Raw genomic sequence first — 18,298 nt, 5'->3', positions numbered from 1 at the left:
GCTATGTTTCATGATTCATACTCCAGTGCTTCTGAAGAAAACTTTTTTGTCCCCTGGACCAAAGCTAATTAATCTTTGTTCTAAGGAGATAATTAAGTACATAATGGTTTATAAACAAGGCTATTTTGACTCTATAATTCACAATACCATAAAATTGAAAACAACGTAAATTTTCCTGAATAAGAGATAGATCACACTGAAGCAGAGAATAGAACAGAGATCACTAAAGGTTAGGAAGTGGAGGTTTCAATGGTGAAAGGGTGGATAATGGATACCAAAACACAGAGATGGGAAGTAGTTCTAATGTTGTGTAACACAATACAGTAGTGATAGTCAACAATAATTAGTTACACATTTCAAAATAACTGGAAGAGAAGAGTTGGAAGATTTTTAACACTTGAAAATGATAATATCTGAGCAGATGAAAATATTAATTACACTGATTTGATTTGAACGTTACACATTTACATGTATTGAATCATAGTGTACCCTATAAATAAGCAAAAATATTGTATGACAACTTAAAAATTAAAAATTGCCATTAGGTTGAATTATGTGCCTTTTCAGAATCTTGTTATTACAATCAAAATATTTTCCTTTTTAAAGTAGTCTATATAATGTATTATTTGGATAGATCTCCTTATGCTCAAATTTTTGAGATAAAGGAATAAATTGTCTTAATAATAAAAAATTTTGCTAAAGACAGTTGAGTTCAAAAAACAATGAGAGATTATACAATTATAAAATCTGAATACATAAGACAACTATGATATACAATGATTGAAAAACAGAATACACAACAACTTGGGTAGTATTTTCTCTGTATAAAATTGCACATATGCAGTTTATGTGCATAAAGTTTTCAGATTAAGTCTTAAGGGATGTTGAAATAAGCCATGCCCCAAAAATCAAAGGCCAAATGTCTTCCCTGATAAGTGGATGATGATACATAATGGGGAAGGGGGATGGCGGGTAAGAGAAGAATGGAGGAACTTTAGATTGTGTAGAGGGAAATGAGAAGGAGGAGGGGGCAGGGGTATAAAAAATGGTGGAATGAGACAGGCACCATTACCCTATGTACATGTCTGATTACCCTAATGGTGTGAATCTACATTGTGCATAACCATAGAAACAAATAGTTGTACCCCACTTGTGTACAATGAGTCAAAATTGTCTGTATAAATAAAAAAAAATTTTTTTTAAAGTGTGAAGAGGTTATGGTCAACTTCTGGAGTTAAAAATAATTTTTTTCTTACTTGTTTCAGGTATTTATTAGGTAGAAGCTTCATTATATTTGACGTTTTGCTTACTATTATCAGGTGGTTCATTGTTAATAAGAACAAACAGTCCGAAAATAATAGATCCATAGGGAGTGATCATTTTTAAAATACTGAATTATTAATGATTTATATGTGTACATCTGTAGAGCATTGTTAAAATGTATAGAAATGTAACAAAATTACATGCATTCTGTAAGATACATGAAAATATCTGATGCATGAAGATATATAAATTTACTTTATGCAATTAAGGAATAATTTTTCCTGTCATTCAAACATGTTATTTTTTAAATCTGTCATTTTGGGGTTCATTAAATGTGGGTTGCTGTTCTATCATTTCTTCCAGTTTGAGTCAATCTGTTCTATGTTCGAATTCATAGCATTCCAACTGGAACTCTGTAGAGCATCATTAAGGGCACATACTCTGCTTCCAAAGCATTTGTGTGACTTCATTCAGCTCCTTATCTTCTTTTATTTACTTTTTCAAGCCTGAACATCATGTCTCAGGGAACATCACATCTTGGGCTCCCCCTTTGACAGCATTTGCACCCTAGACTCCCTTATTACTACAGTAGATAGAAATATCACCCTTTGGCTTGGTGAAATAGAATGGACAGTGATGTCCAATTCATTCTACTATTTTTCCTATTCCCGTTTCCCCTCCCTTCCCTTCATTTCCTTTTTTCTAATACAAAGTACTTCTATTTGTCCCTAACCACCCCCTGCTTATTGGAAATCTGTATGTCTGTATGTCAGAGAAAACTGGAGAATATCATGCTAAGTTAAATAAGCCAATGCCCAAAACACAAAGGCCAAATGTTCTCTCTGCATATGTGGAGCCTGCTTAGTTCTGCAGCCTCTACCTTCTCTGCCTCCAGAGGTGCTCAGGTCAGCTCATTCTACAGAGATCAGTTAAGGATAACTCAGGCTGCTCCCCACTCCCTATCTTGAGGCTAAGCTTTTTCTCTTGCATGGCTCTTGGGGTTTTCTCCCATCTCGCCCATCTCAGATCTTCCTCCATGCCTCTGCTTACAACTTGACGCTTCTTATGATCTTTCTCCTTTGGTATTACCTGGCTGAGATGCTTGGAGGTTATCCACACAGCATCACATAGACAATAACTCTGGTGGTCCACCAATCACAATTCCATTTGTAAGTTTATGGTGTTAGCAAGGCCTGTAGCAGACTCATCTGTTGACTTCTCATATCCCCAGTACCTGTTCTGCTGCACAGGAAAAGGGTAAACTTGGGTGTTCACTGTGTTCACTTTTGGTAAATTCAGTCATAAACTTCACTGGAGCATTCATGAGGTTATTCTTCAAGAGAAGATCCTCAGGCATGAGGTTTCTGTGTGTGGTGTTTAATGCAGGACAGTGCTGTCATCAAAGCCGATTTCTCTGCTACCTGGCTGGCTCACTTCTGTGAAGTACTGATGCTGGATGCCTCCTTTTCTTCTCTTGTTACCCAGTCAAACCTCAAGGACTCCTGAGGACTCAGAATACATGGTAATGAACCCTTCACTAATCTGAACTACATTGGGGCATATGATATACATTGTGTGTATCCATATATTATTTTGATCTTTTGGTTGATCAAAAAGAATTTTCACTGTGCAAGAATTCTTGGTCTAAATTTTTCCACACAGATTCTATCCAGACCACCATCTCAGCTCTTATTTTGAGTTCAACAGATCTTATGTTCCTTACAGTGGAAATTTCCTTGTTGACTTTGTCACACTTCCTTCTTATATGTGCCCTTGGGACCCCAACCTTGGGAATACAGATAATATTTTTTGCATTCAATTTTAAATTGTTTACATTGTTTGAATTATTAATAATGAACTGCATGTGACCTTTTCCTCTCCAGGACTTTTTTTTCTTTCTTTACTAGTTTTGTAATCTGTAATTTTAGAGAAGTAAAACTGCTTTCCTCCTTCCTTCCTTCCTTTCCTTTTGATTTCTCTTTCTTTTCTTCCCAAACCACTTTCTTTCTTATAGTTAATAAGCATTGGGTTTATGGGACATTTTCTAAAGTTGTATGTAACATACCCATTCCATACATAGTTACAGGGCTCAAAAATAGTTTCTCATAAATAAATTTTATAGTGATATCCTTGACTGATATTATTCACTGATTTAATGGAATTTGTAATATATTTAATGTAGTAATGGCATGAGCGTATTCAGGCTTCTTAAATAAAAATTACCTAAGTGAAATGAGATGTAAATATTTGTATTAATTTTAAGCTAATTTCTATAAACATTTTGTTGAATAAAAGTGTCAAATTGGAGAAACTTTATCTTCCAATGAAAGAATAATATATATTTGTTTTAATGGATTCATGAGGATAATTGTGTATGGGGATAATCCAACTGTTATTTAATGGATGCAAGAAATTTTGGCAAAGGGTTAGTTTTCTGATTCTGTTTGGCTCACTTGAGGAATTCCTTTCATATCTTTAATACAACTCTTCTCCCCAACCCCCATCAAGAGTTTATTGAGAATGGACATAATCGACCATCATTGAGTACAATGTGCCACAATGTAAACAAAGTGATTCAAATCGTTGGCACACTGTTTTTTTAATTGAGGGAAAAATGCCAACAGTTAAAGACACAGGGAGGAACTGAACAACACAGTGAATTCTGATAAATGTATACATATATAAATTCTGCCCCATCAAACTATAGAACCCTTCTACCCTAGAAAGGGAACCTTCCAGAAAGGTGTCACTATACCACAGGCACACCAACACTATATGCAGACCCTGTTCTGGTGCCTATAACTTTACTTTACTTTTTATGAATTCATAGAAATGTGATTATATAGTGTGCATTATCTTTCATCAAAAATGTTTCTTTCACTTCATTTTTCTTACATAATTTGTTACTTGTTTGATTTTTAGTTGGTGCAAAATATTATATGTTATGCTACAATCTATTTAACAATTCTCTTTTGAGAAACACATTTGTACTGTGTTAATCTAGCATAAACAAAGCTCCTATAAGTACTATATGTCAATTCTCTCTGTGAACATGTAGTTTTACTTCATAGGATACATATGTAGGCATGCAAATGGAAGTTCTTAGGGTATTGTGTATTTCATCCTAAAAGAACTGCCTGACTTAAGAAGTCTACTTGTCCCATTTCCTCAATAATATTTGATACTGTCTTTTTAATTTTAACTACTCTGGTAGGTAGAAAATTGTATCATGGTGATCAGCATTCCCCTGATGAGTAATGATCTTGGTCCTGTTATTTAATCATCCAAAACTGATTCTCCTTACCTGTATGATGTGCTTATTGTATCGGGTCTCACAATGCTGTGAAAATTAAGTGACATCTGTGTATACAAACAATGCCCAATATCAAGCAAGAGCTTAATAAATTGCAGATTAAAGAATACCTCTTCTGATTGTGCCACAAATGTCACTCTTATTATTTCCCTTTCATTTATGTTGTTCCTCCAGGTTCAGTCAGTCCAAGAAACAGTTACTTATTTATGTGCCATTTTTAGGTTCAAAGCATGGTTTTATGCTCTGTGCCAGATCTGCTTCTCTACTTCCTTCTTCATTTGATATTTACTTTTGGAATCTCAGTAGCACTGAGACAGTTTACTTGGACAGTGGTATTAAGTTTTTGTTACAAGTATATTTTTTATCAAGCAATTTGTATTCTAATATTCCTAGAGAAAAGTAAAACAGTATCCCTGTGTCCTAAGTGCACTTCAATTTGTCTCTTGTTATTAAGCATCCTGAAATATGCTTACTTGTACTTCCCTTGCATTTCATGTAACCATGTGAAGCATCCTTTCACATTTTGGGGCTTTGTGTGTTATGAATTCAGAAATGAGTAGCTCTCTCTTCTAGTGGAAATGGAAGTACCTGTGAATCTTTCACTAGCACAAGGCTTTCTTTCTAAGCATTGCTGTAACTAGAAATTCTCAGATGAGGAGGAGAGTGATTAGGACAGAGAGAAAGCAAAACGGTGAAGAAAACCAGAGGAGTGACATTTGTGTAAGGGGGTCAAATATAAATGACTTTGAAAGGATGACAAAGGAAGAATAGGAGAGGAAAAGCTTTCTCACCACCTAAAAATGTCCAAAAAAAGGGCAGAGGATTGTTTAGAGAGAATATGCAGAAGGGACTTGAAAAAAATTTTTTTTAAATTTTAGTGATATTTTGGAATATTTCTCTAATAATATATACAACACCATTTGAAGCAGAATTCAGGCCAGAGTGGGACTGTCCTGCATCAACAGAAAATGCAAGAGGGAGACTCTAGTACATGGAACACAATCTAGAATTGCAGTTCCAAGTTCACCCTGAAGTCACTGGATCCTCTTCAGTGTTCTTGCTATGTGAACTTAAGGCATACCTTTAAAAGATTTTCTTACTGAATGTTTAAAACAAAAATAGTTTCTACCCCAACAGGTTTGTTCTGCTGAAGAGTGGGGATAATGCACATGAATCACTTAGCACATGGTTTTGAACATAGAGTATGATAAATTCTGGCTTCTGAAATTAATATGTTAAGAACCTATTCTGCCCTATATGTTATGCTAGAACTTTTAGGGCATACTTTTATTTATTTCTCAAAGTTGGAGAGTAGATATTACTACTCCTATCTTGCAGATGAGGAAACTGAAGTCTCAAGGAAATCAGGTCATTTGTCTGATTCCAAAGATTGGTATGTCTATTTCTGTCACCATATTTTAGGTTTTATCAAATATAAAATAAGTCTCTACTGAAAATTTTATAACTATAATCCCGCCTATTTTACAGACAGCATCATCTCATTTGGTTAGTTGAGAAATTTTAAGAAAGAATAATGATGAGGGAGGGTGCTGTGAAGGTATACTATAATTAAATCTATTTATTGATCAATTTATCTATCTGTCTATTGATCTATACATCTAAGTTGGATAGTCTACAGGTGACATTAAATACCATAGTAGCCACAGGAAGAAGGACTACAAACTGTCTTATTGGTAAAGGGTTCAATATCTAGTTCTTATTCAATTCTCCTTACCCTTAATATAAATGAGAAATCAAAGGGAGAGAGTATCTAGTTTACCTTTTCATTTAGATATATACCCATTTGAGGCATGCAAAAAGTTGACTTTTTCTACCTATGAGCATCTCTAGTGATGAGAATATAACTTAAAATTATAAATGTGGTTTCCAATTCCTTTATATGTGCAAAGTCACAAGAGTTTTAACAATGTGAACATACAACATAAACTTAAAACAATGTAGACTTAAAAAAATAATAAAACCAAGTGAAAGAGATTTCAAAACGAGAAGATCTCTATTTAGAAAGAAGAACTATGGCTACTTTCATTCCTGGGAGCACGGTAGGAGGCAGCATATCCCAAGGAGAATCTATCCACATATTTAATGTACTTATGTATTCCCTTGCCTTTATACTTTGTAATTTTTGTAAATGTTGGAAGAGTTTTATATTTGCTTAGTATATGAAAATATCACAGAGTTTTTTTACAAACCTCACCCCATTTACTGGATTGGACCATTTTAATTTCTATGGTGTATGTATCATTGCTAAGACAGGAACTGCTTTAATTCTTTCCTATTGTTTTTCTGTTTGATTCTTGTCCAGAATACTATATTTAATTTCCATATATCTGTAGTCTTCTCTTGGCTGAGATGGTTTCTTATGTTTTCCTTGTTTTCAATGACCTTGGCAGTTCTCTGGAGTACTGGTCAAGTATCATGCAGTATGCCCCTCAGTTTGCGTTTGTCTGAAGTTTCTTTTCATGTTTAACTGGGCTTACAGATTTCTGAGCAGAAGATCATAGAAGCAGAAGTGCTATCCTTATCACATCATTTCAAGGGTATATGTTATCAACATGAATTATTACTAATGATGCTGACCTCAATCACCTGGCTGAGGCAGTGTCTGCCAGGTTTCTGAACAATAAAATTATTCTTCCCTTTGTATATTCTTTAGAAGTAAATGACCAAGCATAGTGCTCATTGGAGATGGGGGATGGAGTGAAGAATTAAGTTCCACCTGTAGGAGAGGAAAGACTATATAAGTTACTAGAAATTCTTCTGTACACGGTATTTGCCCTCTCTTCTCCATTTATTTCCTAATTTAACCGTTTATTTATGACCTAATTATTTTATGGATATTTAATTCCTTTGAGCTCTGATTTAGTAATACACAACTTATTTTGGTTGCTCAGATTGTTCCAGCTGTACCCTCAGCTTCTGTGTCAGTAATATGCTGTCTCATGTTGTCTCCTGTAGTTTTTGACATGACCACATTCTGTGTTTCCTGATCACTTCCTTACTTTCTGGTATTTTATTTTGAAATGTTTTTAGGTTTGTGGAAGAGCTGGCAAGACAGTGTAAAGTTCCTTTATATCCTCCATCAGCTTCCCCTTTTGTTAACATCTAACAGAGCCATGACACAGTTACCAAAGTAAGGCATTGACTTGGTACAGCACTAAGATGCAAACTCTGTTCAAGTTTCCCCATCTTTTCCACTGTGCTTCTCCTGTTCCAAAATCTAAAATAGTACAACCTTTCATATGTAGCCCTCATGTCTGCTTAGCCTCTTCTATTCTGTGACAGATTCCTCTTTTATTGTCTTCCGTGACAGTATTGAACACCACAGGTCACATAGGTGGTAATGTCCCTCAAATCTGGTCTGTCTGGCATTTTCTCTTCATTAAAGTGAGATTATAGATTTGGAGGGAAAAAAATATCACTTGCCTTTTCAAAATTGAGGCATGGTGAAAATTCTGAATAACCTTAACTTCTGGGGACAAGTACTAAATATCTGCAGGCAAATTGGCATGTGAGATATATCATTGCAAAGTTTTCTTCTAAATGGGAATTGAAAGCACAGGCAGTGGCTCGGGGTGGGCTCTGTGGTAGGGGATGTGCTGAGCAACATCTAGCACCAAAAAGAAGATCAAAAAGACTGAAAAAGAAAAGGCAATGACATGCATGCAGTGGGCTGAGGTCATAGTTGTCAAATAGAGTATTTCAGCTGCATACACCATCTTCTCTCTTCTTTATAAATAAAGTCTGTTCGTGGTTCACATTTTGAGAGTAGTTTGTCATATGAAGTAAATAATACATGGAGAAAGAATCTCCTTAATTGAATCAGACAATTTTCTCCAAAGTTCTACTATAATTGAGTCCCTCCTGCTGGGATTCCCTTTCAGACTTCTCTCTACATTGATGCTTGCTGATTTTGCCCTCCACAAGGTCCAGGACTGTTTATAACTTAAATCACAAGCAACTTCACGTGTATATGACAGTGTCTTAGAGAAAATGTCTGGCCACAAGTGACTTTCTAATATTTCATGTAAAGTGATCTGCTAAGGCTTTATTATACTTTCTGCCATCAATATGAATACCTAATAGAAAAATGTAATCACCATAAAGGTTCATGATGAATAGTCTTTGAAAAAGAAGAAAGTCATTTGTAGTTAATATTAAGCTTTGTATCAGTGTATCGGTACTGTCCTGTATAAAGGTCACATTTTACTTCATTCAAAGTCCTATATTTGGGAGTAAAATATTGAAAACACAGATTCTATTTTACAATAAAATTTCATGCCTAGCAAATAGGAGCTAATAGATTATTGATATGTTTAACATTTAATGGCTAGTTGCAAATTATTATTTTTTTCATAAACTCTGCTCTTAAATATTCTCTGGTTTTGGAAACCGATCCAATGGAAGCCACTTATTTGACATCTTCTGCTTTTTGTACAGCAGTGGCCTTCAGTGGATTGAATGCTACTTATCGGAGCCGTCACTAGAGGGTATTGATATCCCTTCCTTTGTGAACACTCTCTTTTCAGGGGCTTCTTTTTCTTTGTCCCTTTTGAGATTATAAATTCTTTCCAGTGTGAAATGGCCTGGGTTTGCAAGCAAGAAGATAAGGGTGGTATCCAATTGTACTATCACCTGTTAATGCCTGTTATGCTTGGCTAAGCTTCCAATTATGTGACTCCATTCAATATTGTGATGAGGGACCTGAAATGACATGGTGTTAGTGATCTCGCCTGCTTCAAGGAAAAAGTTCTAATCTTTGAATAAATAACAAAAGGAACCTTTTGATAACATTTAGGCACTGAAGTCTCTGATTTTTAAAGGCTAAGATAGTGAACTTTTGAAATACTCTGTCTCCAAACCTCAATTACATGCACTGAATCGTTAAGAACTTAACTTTCATGTATGAAAGTGAGTTTTTTTAAATCTTCCAAGCTTTCAAGAAATTGAGGGCATGAATTGGATTTTGATTCATAAAATGAAAGTTCAAAAACTCTTTCAGTAAATGCAATAAAGTGGTATAATGAGATGTTTTAATGGCTTTACATTTTTCTTTATTTTCCTGGACACCTCTACTCTTAGCCAGAAACTGGCTGCTCTGTTCCACAGGCAATATTAAACTGAGAGGCAGTATTCCACCGAGGGTTAGATACAGATATATAGATTGTAGCCCAGTCTGCAATTTTATTATTCTCCCTATCCATAAGTCTATTTATTTGCCAGGTTGGGATAATGAGGGTTGTGTGTGGGTTAAATGAGTTAATACTAGCAAGGCTTAGAACAGGACCTGGCTTTGTATATGTGGATGTTATAAGTATTTGCTAGCATTCTTTCCTCAGTTATAACTATGTGTGATGGACATGATATTTTGTTTGTACATTATCCCTTCCTTCACTTATTGCTAGGCAAGTATTTAAAATTTCCTTTGAGTCACTGTTCTCTGTCACTCCATGTATCAGGGTTAGACTGTCTGTGGAGCATCATACCCTTCCTGAGCTAAGGGACTTGAAGGAATGACCATCAGAGGTCTCCTGACTCTCCTCCAGGAATATGAATCTTGGGCAGGTTGACTCAGAATGGAGTTATGCATACCACCCACAGTGTCTTAAAGTGCCTGTTTTGTTGCTCCTATTACCTGTATCTCCACAGTTGTCCTTTCCCTCTATTGCTTTTTTTTTAGACCCCTTATTTCCTCCCAACACATATATGAGCCTACAGAGAGGGTAGTTTGAGGAACATCTGCTGTTATTAGAACATGACTCCTGGGAGCCTCAAGTCCGATTTCAAATGCTACATGGATCTTCCAGGCATATATAATTTCTCCTTTTCTCTTGTATTTTAAAAGACATTCTAGCATCCCTAGAAGATGTTAAAACCCTTTATACATAGGCATATTTGGAACCTCCCAATTTGTTCCTAGCCTACACTCATATTTTCATTAATTCCAGTTGCTTTTTTTTTTTTTTTTTTTTTGCGGTGCTGGGGATTAAACCCAGGGCTTTGTGCTTGCGAGGTGAGCATTCTACCAACTGAGCCCCCAGTTACATTTTTTTAAAAGATTTTTTATCTCTATTCATAAAGGATATTGATATGGAGAGTCTTCTTTTCCTGCATGTCTTTGTCTGATCTTGGTATCAGAATAATACTAACCTCCTAGAATGAGTTTAGAAATATTTCTAGTTTTTTTTCTTTTTTAATTCGAAGAGTTGAGAAGGATTGGTATCATATGATTTTAAAAAAAATATGTGGTAGACTTCACCAGTGAAACCTCACAACCTGCCCATTTTATTTTGCAGTTATTTTTTAAATTGTAAAATAATTTATTATAAGTTTATTCAGATTTTGAATTTCTTCTTGATTCAGTAATAGTTTAGGTCTGTAGTCAAATTCTCTGTTTCATGCAGGATATCAATTTGTTGGAAAAAAATGTTCATGATCTTCTACATATGGTATATATGGGCTTATTCCTGAACTTTTCAATTCTTATCCAGTGATCAACCCCAGCACTACACTGTCTATATTAATATCTGCATTTTATTATTTACTTATTTATTTTGAGTCAGGATCTCACTAATTGTGAAGGCTTTCCTAGAGCTTGCGATTCTCCTGACTGAGCTTCTCAAACTGGAATACGGGTGTGTGACACTTGCCCAACTAAACTCATGTATTTTGGTAAGATCAGTATTGATATCCTGATTTTCAGTTATTATATTTAGTAATTTGAGGTCTTATTTCCTGGACAAAGTAACACAAAGAATTTTTGTATTGATAATTTCTCTACTATTGTAGTCTATATTTTATTTATTTTCCAACATACTCCTTTTATTTATTTGTTCTGTTTGCTTTGACTTAGTTGTTCTTCTTTTTCTATTATGTTTAAGTAGAGACTTAGGTTATTTGAGATCTATCTTATTTTAGAACATTGATATTTATAGCTATTCATTTTCTGCTTCACAATATCCCAAGTATTTAGAAAATTTATTTAAAGTATTTTCTACTTTCTTTTGTTTATTATTTGGTCTATTGTTTATTTAAGAATGTGTTATTTAGTTACCACCTTTCTTTGTGATCCCACATTTTCTGTTACTAATTTCTACTTTTATTCCATCCCCATTGGAGAACATATTTTATGCTTTTTTGGGTCTTTAAAATTCATTGACTCATTTATGACTTAGCATACATTATACTCTGAGGACTGTTTCATGTGTGCTTGAAAAAAACATACATTCTGTTGCAGAGTGGAATCCTATATAATGGTCTGTTTGATTTAGTTCGTTACTGTATTAGTTTCTATTGTTTCTATACCAAATTACCACAAAACTCAATAGATGAAAACAACACAAACATATTACATTTTCTGTAGGTCAGAGTTTGAATGAATAAAATCAAAGTATTGAGAGTGTTGCATAGTTTTTTGGAGTCTCTTGGGAAGACTGTTTTCTTGCTGTTTTTCAGCTTTTACAGGCTTCTCTCCTGTGGTCCTCTTTCTCCGTCTCCAAAGCCAGCATTGCAGAGTGGAGTCCTAAGGTCCCACTACTCTGATCTGTTCTTCTAACACTCTCTGCCAATTTTAAGATCATTTGTGATTTATGTGCCCCATTTGGATAACCTAAGACAGTTGGCCTAATTTAAGTTAAACTGAACAGCAATATTCCATCTTTGACCTTAATTTCCATTTGCCATGAAACATAATAGAAACCGATGTCCTGGTGTTTAGGGTGAACACATTTGAGAGGTCGTTAATCAGTTTGCCAGAGATAATTTGTTGTTTTTATATTCTATCTCTTTATGGATCGTCCTCTACATTTTTTGGCATTTTTTAAAGTAGGGAAAGAAAGTTTGTATTATTTTCTCATCATTTATTTCTCTCTTCAGTCCTGTAACATTTTGATTCCTGTGTGTTGGTATATTGTTGTTTGGGCGTGGATGCTTACATGTGTCTTCTAGATTGTTTGACTCATCATTATAAAAAATCTTTCATTTTCTTTAGTAACGTTTTTTTGCCTCTTAGTATTTTGATGTTAGCATAGATTCTTTGACACTCTCTAGGTTGCTCTGTGCATGGGACATCTATTTTAATCTCATTCTCAATCTCTATATTTGTAGACAAAAGGTAACTGAAAATGTTCCCCAAATTTGCTATTACTATCTCCTTTTGAAGGGAGTCCTTAGTCAATTTTCATTTAATGTGATTACTATTAATTCAAATTTTACATAGGTCATTTTGCTTTGTTTTCTGTATGTCTTATGCCATTTTTCCTGTATAGCTCTACTACTGCTTTCTAGATATTCTCTATATTATTTATATATATTCTCTACATTATTTTATATGGCTTATATAAAATATTTTATATTTTATAATATTTTACATGGCTTATATATTTTATGGTTTATATATTTATTTATATATATTTATATATTATTTATATATATATTCTTTATATTATTTTATATGGCTTTTATAAAACATAGTACTTGAATGGTTGAGAATACTGGAGACTGGGTGATTTATAAACATCGAAAATTTCTTTCTCACCTACAGCATACAATGGTTCCCTTTTTTCATGATCGCACCAGTACTTTATATCTTTTGTCTTTTTGATAAGCCATATGAGGTGATCATATGGTGGTTTTCATTCACATTTCCTGAGGATTAGTGATGTAGACATATTTGTTGACCTATGACAATATCTTCATTTGAAAAAGTCTATTCAGGTTCCTTGTCCATTTTTAATTGGGTTGTTTTGCTGTTGAGTTGTATGTATTTTGGGATGTTAAGCCTTTATTAAATATCTAGTTTCCAAATATTTTCTCCAGTCTATATCTGTGAATGTTTCTTCTGCTGTGCAGAAGCTCTTTAATTTAATGCAATTGCTTGTCTATTTTTGCCTTTCTGGTTTTTCTTTTGTTGTCATTTCCAAAAAAATTCTTGTCATGAATAATGACAAGAGTTTTGCCCCTGTGCTTTCTTCTAGTAGTTATTTTTTTTTCTAGTTTTGATGAAATTTGGATGAGCAGGTTCTTTTTTTTGTCATTATTAATTTCACTGAAAAAGCTTTGTTTCTTTTATTTTATTACTTTCTGAGGATGTTCTAAGAATACTTTATCTTCCCTAAGTCTTGAACATGTGATCTCCTTTGTTTTTTTAGTAAAGGTTTTATAGTTCTACCCTTTCTATTCAGGTCTGTGAACCATCCCCAATTAATTTTTATATGGTGTAAGTTACGGGTCAAGTTGTATTTCTTTCCTCCATGTGAGTATCCAGTTATTTCAGCATCTTTGTAAAGATAACTTATTTTCTCAGCTGATGACCTTTGGAAACATTTTGATATTAGGTAGAATCAGTTCTCCAAAATTGGTATTATATTTTTAAGTTTGCTTTAAAATTTTCTTATCTAGTTGTTTATGTATTTTTGTAAGCATTTTAGAGTCAGCCTCTCAATTCCTACAAATATTAACTTTGTGATTATGACTGAATTCCTTTTTGAAATTTTCATGGATCTCTCAAAAACAGACTTTTAAGTATGATTTTTGCTTGGTTTTTCTGCCCTGGACTCTTGGGAATCTTGCTCAATGGTATCATCTTTTTACTCCTCCATTTCTGACTCTTCATTCTGATTCATTTCCCCCATTCTTGCTTTAAAACTTGTGTGTGTGTGTATGTGTGTGTGTGTATGTGTGTGTGCGCGCACGTGTGTGTGTGTGTGTGTGTGTGTGTGTGTGTATGCCAGGTTACTGTTCTTTCCTCAAGTACATTTCCAATTGTATATGGGGCCCTTGATTGAAAATGACCCACTAACACTTTAAATTTTCAATGTTGGGCTTCCTGTAGTAAATTTGTATAGATTGTACCTTTGCACTTCCCTCTCATTTATTTTTGTACTTTTATTCCTGGCTAACTCTTGCTAAATGCATGATTTCTGCCTTTCAGTTTCTTCCTCCTTTGTTACTGTGACTTTGCTGCCTGGTTCATTTCCTTAAAGCAACAACTCTTACCATCTCATTCTTTGGAGTAACTACCATTGGATGGCTCCCATTATGTGTCTATAAAAGACACAAAATTCTGAGTTTTAAGTTGAATCTTCTCATTTTATCAGAAGCATGTACCTTCTCATTTAATCAGAATAGCAACTGTACCATTTTTCTAAGTTTAAAAGTATAAGAATCAAGATATAGAAATGCTAGGCAGTTTCCCACCAGAATTAGTGAGTGGAAGGTTTAAGGCAAGAGTCATTTAAAGGCTGGTGTTTGCTATGGAAAAACACATAAATACATGACTTAAAAAGTTGAAGTTTCTGTCCATAGATGTACTTTGGATTATAACTGTAATTAGTAGGTAAAGAAAGGCATATATTTTTTTTTTCTTTTTTCTTTGAGATTATGAAAAGGACCTTGAAATTCAAATCCATTATCATTTGCTAGTCTCCCTCTTTTTAACAAAGACAAAAAGTGGCTAGTTCAAACTAACAATGTAAGAATAAAAAGAAGAAAAACAACATAAAGGGACATATAGCTCATGAATAATCAATAAGCTCTTTGTTCCCATGTCTGCTCTTCCTATTACCTTTTTTAAAAAAATCATTGCTCTTAAGGACATTTACAAAGTGTCAAGTAGTATATTTTTCTCAAGAATATATATTTCATAGTCAAAGTGGAAAGATTTAAACTTTCCTCCCATAGTTCTTAGTTCATTCTAACTGGGATTATCCAGACATGGAAGAAGCAGGGAGTCTTTAAAAGATAATAGTCTGATATATTTAGGTAAACCTACGCTGTGTAATATGACAGCCAAGGAGCTGAGCTCCAAAGATGCAAAACGCAGCTCCCTCCGAGTAAGCCACCTTCAGTGTCTGAAGTTCCTTTTGTTATATATAACAAGAGAAATGACAATGAATAAAGTCAGCTGAAAGGGAAAAAAAATTGAAACAGTAACATCATGGGTTTTGAAAATGGATCTAGCCTTTGTGAGCAGGAACAATAAAAAAAATTCAAGTAGGAAAAAGAACCAAGAAAAGAAATGAGATGCTGCTTGTTAGAGGATCAAGGGGACCTGTGTTCTCTCACACTGTGGTATTTTCTTCCTGAACAAAGATAGAGGTCATTCTTCAGATGTGCAGATGTAGCGTTAACCTTGTGATATGTATACCTGATGAAAATGGGAGTCAGCCAGGGGGCAATGAAAGGAATGAGATTGTACTTAATTGTGCTTAATTCTGAGCATTGATCATTGGGTGGGTGGATTTGGAGTGGCTTAGACATGAGGACCTGAAGAGAACGGGACTGAGTTTCCAGCATCACTCACAGAAGGTTTGGAGTGACCCATAAAGAAGGCATAATGAAAATGTATTGTAGCACTAGGCTCACCATCACCATTGTGAAAATAGGGTTGAAAGGGAGAAAAGATTGTGTCAAAGAATAGTTCATAATACATAAAAAATACTGACTTTCTTCCAGAGGTTCCTTGGACTTGTAATTTACAAATTCCTGGGAGAATAATTTCTTTCCTCTTGTGGTCATGCATCAGGAGGGTCTGTGCCATTTCTGTGAATGACTGTTAGAATTTGTTCATAGGGTTTATAGAAAAGGGGCAATGTTTGTTATGGCAACCTAGAGTTGAAGATCTAAGTGGTGGCAGAGTTTTCTGTTCTTTTCTCTCTAACATCATGATGAACATTGTTATACTGCCCAATAGACATTTTCTAAAATGGCAGTAGTAGCAGTATTTGCTCCAAGCTTAAGTTGCTCTAAAACATCTCTGATAATTCAGTGGCTGACTTTATCTTTGAATGCTTTTGCATACAGAAAACTCAATAACTCCGGGAGTTACATATTCATCTTTCACCTTGATCATTTTCATATCAATCTAAAATCCATCTCTGCATGACTCCTGATCATTGACTTAGCTCTAGCACAAGGAGTAAAACATTGTAAGTCCTCTCACACATTAGTTTATAGAGAGCTGCTATGTCCTTTCCTTAATTCTTGACAAATCTTCCAATATGTAGTATAAAAGTACCACCTTTTTAAATGACATCCTTAGCATTTACTTCACCAGGTTTGTCTTCATGATCTGAATCCCCTCATGGAAGGTGTAAGTCGTAACTTGTACAATTTTAAGTGTCATGACTTTCATAAAGTTTCTTAAGACTAATCTATTTTTTTGGAAATTTTCTTTCTTCCAAACATATATAACATAGTCTTCATGATTTATAGATATGAAGACTAATTAATGCTGCTTTCCATAAAAATAGAATAACAGCAAATGTGCTTCAGCAGCTCTAGAAAATAGTAGTTCAATCTTCACTCATTCTCATTGCGTGTAGAGGTTACTAGGTGGGCATTTCTTCTGGGAATCATCTGTCCATCAGTGACTGAAGATCTCAGGTTCTGTCCATGTTGGGTTACTCCCATTCTCATGGCAGAGCTGCTATTGCTATGATAGAAGGGTAACAGAACAATGAGACATGGGAAAATGTTTCCAAGCCAAGATAGAAAATAGTGTATATCATTTCTACCTGCATCCCCATGATCAAAATTAGTCCTCTTACCTTTTGTAGTGACAAAGGGATAGAATTCAGTCCTCATGTTTGCCTAGAAGTTGAAATAGCAGACATGGTGAATATTGAGCACTGTTGATGCCATGCGTCACCCCTTCTTTTCAAACACACATGATTTGGTTTGAGAAGGCAAGAGTTTCCTTAAGGAAGTAGAATTTGAAGTGGACACAAAGGGTTTTCACAGATAGTGGAAAATTAGGAGAGTGTCCAAGTGGACACCTCTTGGAGACAGGTATGCACAGATATTTGCACATAGGACAAATCCTTGGAGGGTGGTTGAGAGTTTCTGGGACTGCTTCTAGTTAACACAAAGGATATAGCCCCAAGACAGCACATGATTATTCTTACTTGATAGCAATTAGCACCATTATTATGGTTTTCTCAGCAGCCCATTCAAAATGGGAATTCAGCATATTGATGCTGGGTTCAGCGATTACATTTATTGTAACTACTTGACATTTTAACATTCACTTTTCATGAGAGTGGAGATATCTTCATGTGAACTAACTTTAGATGAGATGACTTTACTTACGCAGTTTAGTAGAATTTTGGTGGACTAGACCTCCACCTACCTTTTATATTTCAGTTTCAATGATTTTTGCTACCCTTTTCTGATTTCTGATTACTTTACAGTTTAACACCACCCTCTCATGTATTTTTTTAAACACTCTTTGAAAAAAGATGTCTGGATGTCCTAATGTCCTTAGCACATTGGAGGAAATTTCATAATTGTTACAATGACTTACTAGTGGTTCAAAGAAGATTTTATGACTCCCTGATTTCTTTCTTTTTTCTCTTTACTCAGACTTACATACCCAAAGAAGAATGAAAACCCCGAGTCTGTCTATAAATCTCATATTTTTCATCTTTACTATTAGAAAGTGAAGGAACAGATAGTTAAGTTGAAAGGATTAGAACTGTGATTGACCTCTTTTCCCTGTAATCCATCTTTTGAGATGTAGTACAAAACTAAAGATTAGGAAATGTTTAATACATCCCATCCTGGCTTGTTCATAGCACATTAGCAACACACATGCTAAAGATTTGACACTCTTATACTTTATTTAAACATTGCCCTGCCACATTTCTTACCCTTGTTTGGCTGCAACTTCTGTAACATTCTTTCAAAACCCAAACATTGAGGAAA

This window comes from Sciurus carolinensis, chromosome 5 (assembly GCF_902686445.1).
Source record: "Sciurus carolinensis chromosome 5, mSciCar1.2, whole genome shotgun sequence".
NCBI classification, from domain to species: domain Eukaryota; kingdom Metazoa; phylum Chordata; class Mammalia; order Rodentia; family Sciuridae; genus Sciurus; species Sciurus carolinensis.
The sequence above is the reverse complement of the archived record's forward strand: the minus strand, read 5'-3'. Positions refer to the sequence as shown.